This window comes from Otolemur garnettii, unplaced genomic scaffold, assembly GCF_000181295.1.
Source record: "Otolemur garnettii isolate 467f Iridium unplaced genomic scaffold, OtoGar3 scaffold00091, whole genome shotgun sequence".
In the NCBI taxonomy this organism is placed as follows: domain Eukaryota; kingdom Metazoa; phylum Chordata; class Mammalia; order Primates; family Galagidae; genus Otolemur; species Otolemur garnettii.
The window spans coordinates 4,655,181-4,667,037 of record NW_003852486.1 but is presented as its reverse complement, the minus strand read 5'-3'; the positions used below and the strand labels follow the sequence as shown (position 1 = coordinate 4,667,037).

At 38.5% G+C, this 11,857-nt stretch overlaps 1 protein-coding gene and 1 pseudogene across 3 annotated transcripts in view; one reads left to right on the top strand and one right to left on the bottom strand.

The window, feature by feature from the left end:
* ASH1L (ASH1 like histone lysine methyltransferase) overlaps window positions 1-11,857 on the bottom strand; it is a 217,777-nt gene that overhangs the window by 160,214 nt on the left and 45,706 nt on the right. The window lies entirely within an intron of this gene.
* Window positions 11,271-11,832, top strand: LOC111727037 (annotated as a pseudogene).

Genomic DNA, 11,857 nt, shown 5'->3' with positions numbered 1-11,857 from the left:
GCCTTGGCTTCCCAAGTAGCTGGGACTACAGGCACCCGCCACAGTGCCCAGCTATTTTTTGGTTGTAGTTGTCACTGCTGTTTGGCAGACCTAGGCTGGATTTGAACCTGCCATCTCCGGTGTATGTGGCTGGTACCCTAGCCGCTGAGCTACAGGTGCCAAGCCTCTTGTTTGCTTTTTAATTTAAGTCCACCTGAAGAATCCTAGTTCAAATTTCCCACCATGAGTAGGCGTGAAATACTCTGGGATAGGTTAATTTTTCTGCGATATTTTTATATCTAAAAATATATAAAAAGAAAAGATATGTAGCTTTCAATAACAAGAAAAATACAGTATCTCAACACAAACATGAGCAATATTTGAACAGATAATTTACATCAGAAATTAAAACAAAATAACAAGAAAACAATGTTAAACTCACTAGTAGGAAAAGGCAAAAAAAGAGCTATCAGATTTTGTTATTATTATGAATGATTACCGAGAAGCAGAGGAGAAGAAAGACAATGACAAATGAGATCTCTACAAACATCTTCAGAGAATCTAACAAAATTAGAAACAGGGAGACATAAAAAATACAAGTTACAAAAGTATTTTTTACATGTGAATTTATACTTCCAAAGTATATATTTATTAACAAGATTTGGCTTCCATCTCAGGAAAGCCAAACAACAAAATGCTTACTTTCATGTCATTTCTGGTATCATAAAATTTGTGAGTAGTCAACTTTATAGAACAGACTATTGCCAATTATCATTTAGCACTGTTAGAAATGTAAACAAGCCATGTCATTCCAAATGTGGTAATTATTTCAGTATTCACTTTCACATAAAGGTAAGCTTTCTGTTTCAAACATGGAGCAGTCTTTCCTCGTAAGCATCACATTGAGAGAGCATGTGGTGAATATAAGATGGTGAAAGTTAGGCTAAGGCCAACATGACTCAAGTAGTCTGGTCCATTTAGGTCCTAAGTGACCTTTACCTGCTGTTTCACATTCTAACTGTTTTGTAAATTTAGTTCCCAACTCTGAAGATGCCTATCTTGAGTAATTTAGGTGGACTGATTTAGGAGATTAACTTTAGAATTGGAAATGTTATAACAGGGTTATGGTGGTTATTATTTAAAATGAGGGTTAATGTGGTCTTTGTTTTGAACTTTTATGTTAAAAAGGTGATTTTGGAAATGGAGAATAGTATAGTCTTGAGAGAGGCAACTCTCACTGTTCTCCAGAATGACTGGTGTTCTGACAAAGTCTGGCGGACCTATTCCCGAGTCTGCATATTGGCTGACAGTGAGAGGCAGCTGGACCCTCTTTGTCTAACGTCATGTCCTAAAATAATGACTATCAAATAAATAAGGAAATGGTGTGACAATACAAATATAAAGAGTACATTAGTGGGCGGCGCCTGTGGCTCAAAGGAGTAGAGCGCCAGCCCCATATGCCGGAGGTGGCGGGTTCAAACCCAGCCCTGGCCAAAAAAAAAACTGCAAAAAAAAAAGAAAAGAAAAAGAAAGAGAATACATCAGTTAGATCAGTGTGAACACTATGTTTAAGCATGTAAATGCTGATAGATTTAAATAATAAAACAGAACAATAAAAATTGCATTTATATCATTCTAACCTTCACAGAATTTTAGTGTTTTGGCCTAAATCACATTAAACTAATATTAACCCTTTAAGTCAAATGTGTCATTTTCTTTAATCTTTTAAGTTTTGAAAAAAAATTCCTATTTGGGAATTCATCATATTATTTGAAAATCAATTGAAAGCAAAATGTCTGTTTAGCTCTAAATTTCATGAGAGCGCTAAAACAAATAAATCACCTTTGAATTTGGATATAACAAATAATAGTATTTTTAAAAAGAAGAAAATGTCAGAGGTAAAAAACAAAGTGCGTTCTCAAGTCCAAATAAAAGCATTAAAGTTATAAAAGTATTGTTATGATTCTACGAGGCATAAAGTTGGTTTATTTGGGCGGGGGTGTGTGTGCATAAAACTTGAATAAGCTTGCTGAAGTATTTCTATGGACCTGCCAATCATTTTCAGTAACTGAAGATACAAGATTTTTGAGAATTATCCAAGCTATGAATATGTAAAATAAAATCTTAAACTCTTCTAATCTATTGAACGGACTCCCTCTTCGCCAAGAGGACTCTAGAGAAACCTTAAAACCTACTTCCCAGCCAAGAAGGAAAGAGAGGTAGGACATACCTTCTCCCTCTAGGACAGTGTTTTTTGACAGGACCAAACCCCGCCCAAATAGGGTGGACCTATCTAAAAGAACCAACCCCCTCACTTCCATACCTGATGTCCCACCTAAGAAAGGTGAATGGGTCAACCTGCTACCCTACCGCACTAGACCTTCCACTCAGGAAAGGTAAATGGGCCAACCCCTTTACAACACATGCCAAACCCAGGAAAGGTAATGTCCTGACCCTCACCTTCCTAACCTTTAAAAACCCCGTTCACCATTACCCGTGTGTGGATTTCTTCCTGGCCCAGCTGGGGATCTTCCCCACCTGCACCCAGGTGGAATAAAGCCATTTTAACTGCACAAAGGGCCTCCGTTTTCCTTTCATCTTGTACCTTGGAATAATAATCTTTCACCTTTGGATCTGTTACCTTTCATTTTTCAAACTTTTTTTATCTCACAGCACCCTTGAACTATGTATAGTTGAACTTCCATAGCACTTTTGTTGATCAAGCAAAAAAAAGAATATACTTACTGTGCTTTGAATGTCTCCTGAAAATAATCTAATCAATGATTTTAAAGAAATTTCCACCCCACGCTTAATGTGCTATGGTACACTGATTAAAAATCTCTGATTTAGTAGGAGTTTAGACACACGAGCATTAATGTTAAAATAAAGATCATAAGAATGACAAGGCAGACTATTTGTAGAAATAGGATACTAAATTATAAACAGGACTTAAGGCCATCTAAGGCAAAGGTTAAGTAATACCTGTAGACCATCGATTTGTATGGCTTGTGCTTAAAATATTCTTCCTTTCATTTGATTCTAAGCCTTAAGACAAAGCATTATTTCTCAACAATTACAAATCAAAGATTCTTGAATCTACCTATTTAACCTGTAAGCCTCAGCCTTTTCTAGCCAAAACTAAGGTATACTTCTCATGTATTGATTTATGATTTTTTTTTTTTGAGACAGAGCCTCAAGCTGTCCCCCTGGGTAGAGTGCCATGGCATTACAGCTCACAGCAACCTCCAACTCCTGGGCTCAAGCGAGTCTCCTGCCTCCGCCTCCCAAGTAGCTGGGACCACAGGCACCCGCCACAACACCCGGCTATTTTTTGGTTGCAGCCGTCATTGTTTTTGGCGGGTCCAGGCTGGGGATTTGAACCCGCCACCTTAGGTGTACGTGGCTGGCGCCTTAGCCGGTTGAGCTATAGGCGCCGAGCCTGATTTATGATTTTAACTGTAATTCCTATCTTTCTAAAATGTATAAAGCCAAACTGTAACCTGAACACCTCAGTACCACTTTACTCAAGGGTTCTTTAATTTGTAAATGACCAGTCCATATGGTTACTCATACTGGCTCAGAATAAAGCTCTTCAAATTATTCCACAGAGGTTTTTGTTTTGCTTTGTTTTTTACTTTAATAATTCTGGGGTTCATTGGCTTACACCTGCAATCCCAGCATTTTGGGAAATTCCTTGAGGTCAGGTGTGCACAAGCAACTTGGTCTCAAACCAAAAAAAAAAAATGCGATTCCAAGGTATAATGTTCCTTTGAGAATATATAGTAAAATACTTGTTCCTAAATCTCATTCTCTCATGTACAAAATGTTAATGATATTAGATATGCTACTAGTGTGTCTTGCACATCAGACATTTAGATATGTAAAAACATGCATGTTTGATAGCACAGAATGATAAATAACAGTGAAGTTCTGTTTTGTTTGCCCAAAGATAACCTGCATCTCATATCCCCTCAGAGCAGAATGAATGTGATTGGGGAAAAAAATCACATAGAATGGAAAATCAGTAACGAAAAGAAAAATAGTCATTTAATTGTTACAGATAATGGCTCTGCATGATTTGGGAATCATAAGAATAGGATATTTTGTTCACACTCATAAGGTTGGGTGTTCAGTAAATAATTGCAGCCTAGAATTTCACTTACAGAATTCAGTAAGAGAAATTCAGTATTTAATATGCTAGAGATTGCAATTAACTTGCTGTGCATTTAAATCGATAAAAACAGGAAGGGTTAGTCATCATTAGATGTTAAAAAAAAGAAAGAAAGAGCCTGAACAAAGGAAAGCTTTAATATACTCTGTACATAACAACACCAACATACAAAGACTTATTAAAAGTAATAGTTTGGGCTTGGTGCCCGTAGCACAGTGGTTACAGGGTCAACCACATAAACTGAAGTTGGTGGGTTCAAATCCAGCCTGGGCCAGCTAAAACAACAATGACAACTGCAACAAAAAATAGCCAGGCATTGTGGTGGGCACCTGTAGTCCCAGTTACCTGGGAAGCCGAGGCAAAGAACTGCTTAAAGCCCAAGAATTGGAGGTTGCTGTGAGCTGTGATGCCACAGCACTCTACTTAAGGCAACATAGTGAGACTCTGTCTCAAAAAAAATAAAAAAATGAAAATAAAATAATAAAGCATAGTAGTTTGTTTACTGGTACCCACTGAAAAAGTGAGTATACTAATGTATCTTGGGAGTACATATATACTCTTTATGGGACACCAACTGCAAAGTTCTTCCTATTATTCTTTTTTTTTTTTTTGAGACAGAGCCTCAAGCTGTCCCCCTGGGTAGAGTACCATGGCATTACAGCTCACAGCAACCTCCAACTCCTGGGCCCAAGCAAGTTTCCTGCCTCTGCCTCCCAAGTAGCTGGGACCACAGGCGCACGCCACAACGCCCGGCTATTTTTTGGTTGCAGCCGTCATTGTTGTTTGGTGGGTCCAGGTTGGGGATTCGAACCTGCCACCTTAGGTGTACGTGGCTGGCGCCTTAGCTGGTTGAGCTATAGGCGCCGAGCCCCTATTATTCTATTATTGGACAGATACTGAAACCAGTGTGTACACAATGAAATCTGAGACGAGGATGAAAATTCACACACAGTTTTATCATCTTGCAAGCCAATTATATGTATCTCCACTGAAATGTTTCCAGATAAAAGATTTACAAACAAATTTTCCCTAAATGATATGAAACAAGGTACTTGCAAAAACATTAGAAATTAGAAATATAAGGGCAAGAATCAAGTCAGTTTCTGAAAATATTTAGAAAACATTTTCAAGAAAAGTACAAAGCTTTAGACTATGGCATATAACTGGAAGAATAAAAAAATGCTCTGATGCCTGTGGCTCAAAGGAGAAGGGCACCAGCCCCATATACCAGAGGTGATGGGTTCAAACCTGGCACTGGCCAAAAACTGCAAAAAAACAAAAAACAAAAAACCAAAGCTAAACAAAAATATTAAAGAAAATTAAATATATACATAATTAAACTAAGTATTTTAATGGAGAATCAACAAATATTTTCTTTTCAAAAGCAGACCATAATGGGCTTTTCATTAGGTACTAAACTTGAATTCTATATTCCAACCAAAGCCCAAGCTCTATGCTCATTCACCTTATATTACCATCACTGTGATGAAACATGAACCAAAACATAGTGCTAAGCTTAATTCCTTAGGAAATATTATGATAAGCAAAAAAACAGCAATAGTGACAGAAATTGTCATGTGATGTAAATGCCACCAGCAAAAAGCTCTTCTTGCTATTTATGGACATAGACGTATGTTTCAGAGACAGGGTCTCACTCTGTCTCCCAGACTAGAGTCCAGTGGCGGTTACCATAGCTTATTGTAGCTCTTAATGACTAGGCTCAAATGATATTCCTGCCTTAACCTCTCAAGTAGCTGTGATTACAGAGTCTAGCCACTGTACCAGCCTCTTCTTGCTATTATTTAATTAAAGTAAGGAACAAACATAAGGTGCCAATTTGTCTTAGTTATTAGCAGCAGAGTTCTTTATTATACTAATTTTATTCCTCACATGAAAAAAATCACTGCAAAAGCACATATGACTTAACCTATCTCAGGACTTCTCTCCATCCCTATCTCATTAGTTGTAAAAAGAGGTACAATTTTAAAACTATGCATCCAGTGATTTTGACTCACAAAGTAAGATCAGACAGGAAACAACTTCTCTTTCATCACATATTCAACCTTTTCTTCCTATTAATGAATTTATAAGGCTTTTAATTCTGATGTCTCCCCCCAAACCTTCATTCATTTCCATAAAGCTGCATCTTAGAATTAATTAATAATATGCACTTATAGAGCAGTCTATATGTGAGCATCTCTGGAGTGATTTATAATCGTTAAAATGAAATAACAGATACAGACAACCATAAAAAGCAGCTTCTGGATTAGCTGAGTAAAAGTGATGATATTTAGGCTTAATTCTCTGGGACTAAAGAAGCTATGCCTTCCAACAATTTGGTTCAACAATGACTTTCTCCATTTGCAAGATCAGCAATGAAATGAGAAACATTCACATTCACTATACCTCATTACGTACACTATTAAAACAAACCACAGTACAGATGTAAGCAGCTATCTATTGCTTACATTCTACACTATAAGAGAAAGTAAAACTGTTCAATCAGTCAAATGCAGCACTGATTAAAGAAGTTCCTACTACATAACGAAAGCAAGAATTGAGGATGAACCTGATTAAACTAATTATGGTAGTTTTAATCTTCCTGGCACATTTAAAGCAGAGGCGGCACAGTCCAATAGAAGAGATCTGCTTCTCCTCTCCATTTAAGGGAGTGTACGCTTCCATAACAGAAGTTATTTTTGAAAGACTGGCACCTTGTTTTATATCCAAGGCTTTAGAATAGATCACAGGCTCTTAGCTGTTTGTTTTGTGTATGTACACGCAGGAAAAAAAGGGTTTACTAAAATGTAAAAATCCAGGATAATTTGCATAATTGCTGCTGCCATGGAGAAGCTGGGCTCTGTGCCAACTGTTCTCTACTACAAAATACCTCTAGTTCAGGCACCTTCCAAAGTAAACAATCAAAACAAGGTAAGAAAACATACATCACAGCAGGGCTTAGAAAGATCTGTATACAATCAGGTCTTCTTGGTTGACTAGCTTTTGTCAAAAAGAAACTGGGAATGGGGCAGCGCCTGTGGCTCAGTGGTTGGGGTGCTGACCCCATATACTGAAGGTGGTGGGTTCAAACCTGGCCCTGGCCAAATTGCAACAGAAAAATAGCCGGATATTGTGGCGGGTGCTTGTAGTCCCAGCTACTTGGGAGGCTGAGGCAAGAGAATTGTCTAAGCCCAAGAGTTGGAGGTTGCTATGAGCTGTGTAACACCATGGCACTCTACCGAGGGTGATAAAGTGAGACTCTTGTCTCTATAAAAAAAAAAAAAGAAAAGAAAAGAAACTGGGAATGAAGGATAGTAGTGGGATAATGTGGACTTGCATCTGGACCTTTTCATAGTTGGCATAAGAAAAAAATGCACTCAGAGATGACATGCAGTTCACAGGGCATAGGTAATATGAGAAAATGTGCCTATTTTCTATTAATAAGCCTCGCATTTGCACATTAGGGATGCATGGCCTAAACAAAATGAATTGGGGTTTTTATTTTATTTATTTATTTATTTTTGAGACAAGAGTCTCATTTTGTCCCTCTCTGTAGAGTACCAGGGTGATATAGCTCACAGCAACCTCAAACTCCTGGGCTCAAGCAATCTTCCTGTCTGGGCCTCCCAAGCAGCTGAGACTATAGGCATGCGCCACAATGCTCAGTTAGTTTTTCTATTTTTAGTAGAGATGGGGTCTCACTCTACCTTAGGCTGGTCTCAAACTCCTGTGCTAAGCAAATCCACTGGCCTTGGCCTCCCAGAGTCTAGGATTACAGGCTTGAGCTGAGACCTGGCCTAAACAGGGTTTTTAAAAAGGTACTGGAGTAAAAACAATACCCCACAGTAATAGCAATGAAACTGTTTTACTTGGACTCATCTGGTACTCCTCCCCCCTTTAGGGGATAAGTCATTAATTAAGATGTATTACATGATTTCAAAAAGTCTTAGACATCTAAAAATGTTTTCTGAAATTAAGAGCATGTTCCCTTGTTTTTAAATGGAGATACCACAGACACCTTAGTTTACCACTCAGTGTTGTGATAAACTATTTAAAAACTTTTGTTTTAAGGCTGGGAGAGATGGCTCATACCTGTAATCCTAGCACTCTGGGAGGCCAAGATAGGCGGACTGCCCGAGTTCATGGGTTCAAGACCACCCTGAGCAAGAGTGAGACCCCCATCTCTAAAAATAGCTAGGTGTTGTGGTGGGCACATATAGTCCCAGCTATTCCAGAGGCTAAGGCAAGAGAATTGCATAAGCCCAAGAGTTTGAGGTTGCTGTGAGCTATGACATCACAGCACTCTATTGAGGGCAACAAAGTAAGACTGTTTAAGAAAAAAAAAAAGCTTTTGTTTTATAAGATAAATGGGTTTTTTAAGGGCAGTCTCCAAGATATCCCTTACCAAGAAATTCACGAAACATGTATGGTAAGTAGCATTACTATCAATAACACTAATTTCTTAAAAATAGAAAAGTATAGTTGGTTTAAACAGACATAAAATTTTATACATTTTTAGCAAATGAGAGAAGAGAAAATATTTGAGCAGTTTGGTTATGACAGTATATTTAAAAACAACATCTTAGGGTTATGCAAACAAATCTTCATATTCATCAAGCTATATTTTAAGGATTGTTATTTTTAGTTCTGATGATGGTTTTATGCTTACAGATCTTTCTTCCAGTCTTATTGAACTGTCTTTAAAGTACTTTTTATGTTGATCATGAAATGCAAAAACTAAAAAGGCCACTGGACATTCAAGGAGCCACCACTAGTAAAAGAAAGAGATAAATATTAATAATTATAATACAATGTCCTATATGTTAAAAACTAAAATATAAGCTCAATTAAGTTCATGAACTCATCCTAGAAAAAAAATCCTACATACCTCATTGCTGTCACTAAGGTCACCTTCAAAGTACTCTCTTTGGCCATCTGGTAACTGTAATGATATTCAGCAGAGCTATATAGCACTTTTTCTAGGATGTGTTCTAAACTTAACTAATCAATCTTGTATCTGTATAGAAGCACATAGGACAGAGCAACTAAGTGAAAGGCAGGGAAGATGTTTGAGCTGAGTCTTTCCACTCTGTCATCTGTCTTTCTTTCTCTATTAGGCAATACACATTTTTTTTTCCTTTTAGCTTTTTATTTAGGAATTTAGTAACCTTAAATTTCTTTTCTAAGTTTTCTCTATTATCTTAGGTAATTTAATTGTTTTTCCCTCCATAAAGACAGGTCTTACTCTATCATACATGCTGGAGCACAGCAGTATAACTCACCATAATCTTGAACTCCTGGGCTCACAAAATCCTTGTGTCTTAAACTCCCAAGTAGCTGAGATTATAGGTACATGATATCACACCTGGTTAATTACTCTACTTTTTAAAATAGAGATGGGATCTTGCTATGTTTCTTAGGCTGGTACTAACCTGTGATCTCAGGTAATCTTTCTGCCTCAGGCTCCCAAAGTGCTAGGATTACAGGCATGAGCTACCATGATTATAGGTGTGAGCCACCATGCTGCAGTAGTAATCTAATTATCAAGGCTGAGACAAACAGAAAAAAAAAGCACTAAGTATGCTTAGGAGAATCTCTACTTGTTTGATAATTACTAACCATCATAATTGCTCAAATTATCATAATCAACAAACAGGGTAAAAAGAAGTCACCAAGCTTCCCTGCCTTTGGCTTATAATTTCTGGTGGCTGCTTCTGATTTCTTCCAAAGTCTTTTGGAGCCCTCTATCCATAAATCAAGTACTGAATGAGGAGCTATAGGATAATCACATTCAGCAATTCTGCTGAAAATGTAAAGGTGGGGTCCAGAAGCAGGTTGCAAGCTTTTCTACTATTTCACTGAGAAAATTACTACCAAATCTTACAGAAAGATGTCAAGATTACCTTTTTGCTTTCGTGCACATTCTATTAGTAATTCAATGTAACTCAACTAAAAATAGCTAAAATATTTTAGTATATACATCTACTATCTGTGCTTTTATTTTTTTTTTTGAGATAGAGTTTTACTTTGTTGTCCTTGGTAGAGTGCCATGGCGTCACAGCTCATAGCAATCTAAGACTCCTGGACTCAAGCAATTCTCTTGCCTCAGCCTCCTGAGTAGCTGGGATTACAGGAGCCCATCACAATGCCTGGCTATTTTTAGAGAGACAAGGTCTCATTCTGGCTCAGGCTGGTCTCAAATCTGTGAGCTCAGGCAATCCACCTGCCTCAGTCTTCCAGAATGCTGGGATTACAGGTGTGAGCCACCAAGCCTGGGCCAGGGTCTCACTCCTACTCAGGCTGGTCTTAAACTCCTAAACACAAACAATCCACTGGCCTCAGCCTCCTAGAATGCTGGGATTATAGGCATGAGCCACCAAACCCCACCTTCCCATCCTCTCTTTTTTTTTTTTTTTTTTTTTGAGGCTCATAGCAACCTCCAACTCCTGGGCTCAAGCGAGTCTCCTGCCTCAGCCTCCCAAGTAGCTGGGACTACAGGCGCCCGTCACAACGCCTGGCCATTTTTTGGTTGCAGCCATCATTGTTGTTTGGCAGGCCCGGGCTGGGGGTTCGAACCCGCCACCTTAGGTGTATGTGGCTGGCGCCTTACCCGCTTTCGCCACAGGCACTGAGCCCCCATCCTCTATCAATAGTAAAACTCCTGCAACTCATCCTTAAAACTGATTTCTGATGCCATCTGCTTTGCCCAATGTTATTCCTGCATGACTTTTTGTTTTTGTTTGTTTTGTTTTCTGAGACAGGGTCTCATTCTGTTGTAGGTCACTACAACCCCAAACTCCTGGCCTCAGCCTCCCAAATAGCTGGGACTACATGCACATACCACCATGCCTGGCTAATTCTGTTTGTAGAAACAAGGTCTTGCTATGTTGCTCAGGCTCGCCTCAAAGTCCTGACCTAAAGCAATCCTCCTTCTTGGGCCTTCCAAACTGCTAGGATTACAAGTGTTAGCCACTGCTTCCAGCCCCTCCTTGGCTTTCACTTCTGCATGAAGACCAAGGGAGTTCACTATTAATTATGAAAATATTTATAAAATAAAAGGCAGGCATTACATCCTTAGTAAGATTTAACATTAAAGCTATAAAGGATATGGTATGTCTCAAATAGTAAGTGTTCTAAAGAAGCTGAGGGAGGCTCTGACCACAGCCCAGCGCACTATAACCCTGTCTGATGTGATCATTAACCTTTCTGGAAAATGCAGCTGGCAGTATTCTGAGGTTGTCGTTAGGATGTGAGGAGAGCCACACAGATACTGCACAGACTCCTTATAGGCTGTTTGGCTTACTTTGAGCTGCTGCTCTATTTTTGTGTGGCGGAAAATGAGATTTCAACAATTCTTTTTTGTCTTTTTACTTTTTTAACGAGTCTTCTCCTTATCCACGGACAGAGACCAGCTAATTTGGCCATGAGAAGGAAACTGCACAGACACAACTGCCTGCAGAGATGTATGCCTCTTCATTCTCAGGTCCCCTTCCCCTGAGATCTCGATAGCTAACTTTATGCAGTCTACCAGAAAAAGAAGATGCATGAAGGAAAGATACCCAGCTACTATTCCAAAAAACTTCCTTATGGCAATCTATGATTGCTTAGAAGTTCTCGGAAAGAAAGGAATTGTTTAAGAGCACCTGGGATGGCTTATTACTTACAAAAGATTTTCTTTGTCCTGAGTTCTCTTAAGAAGAAAAATAG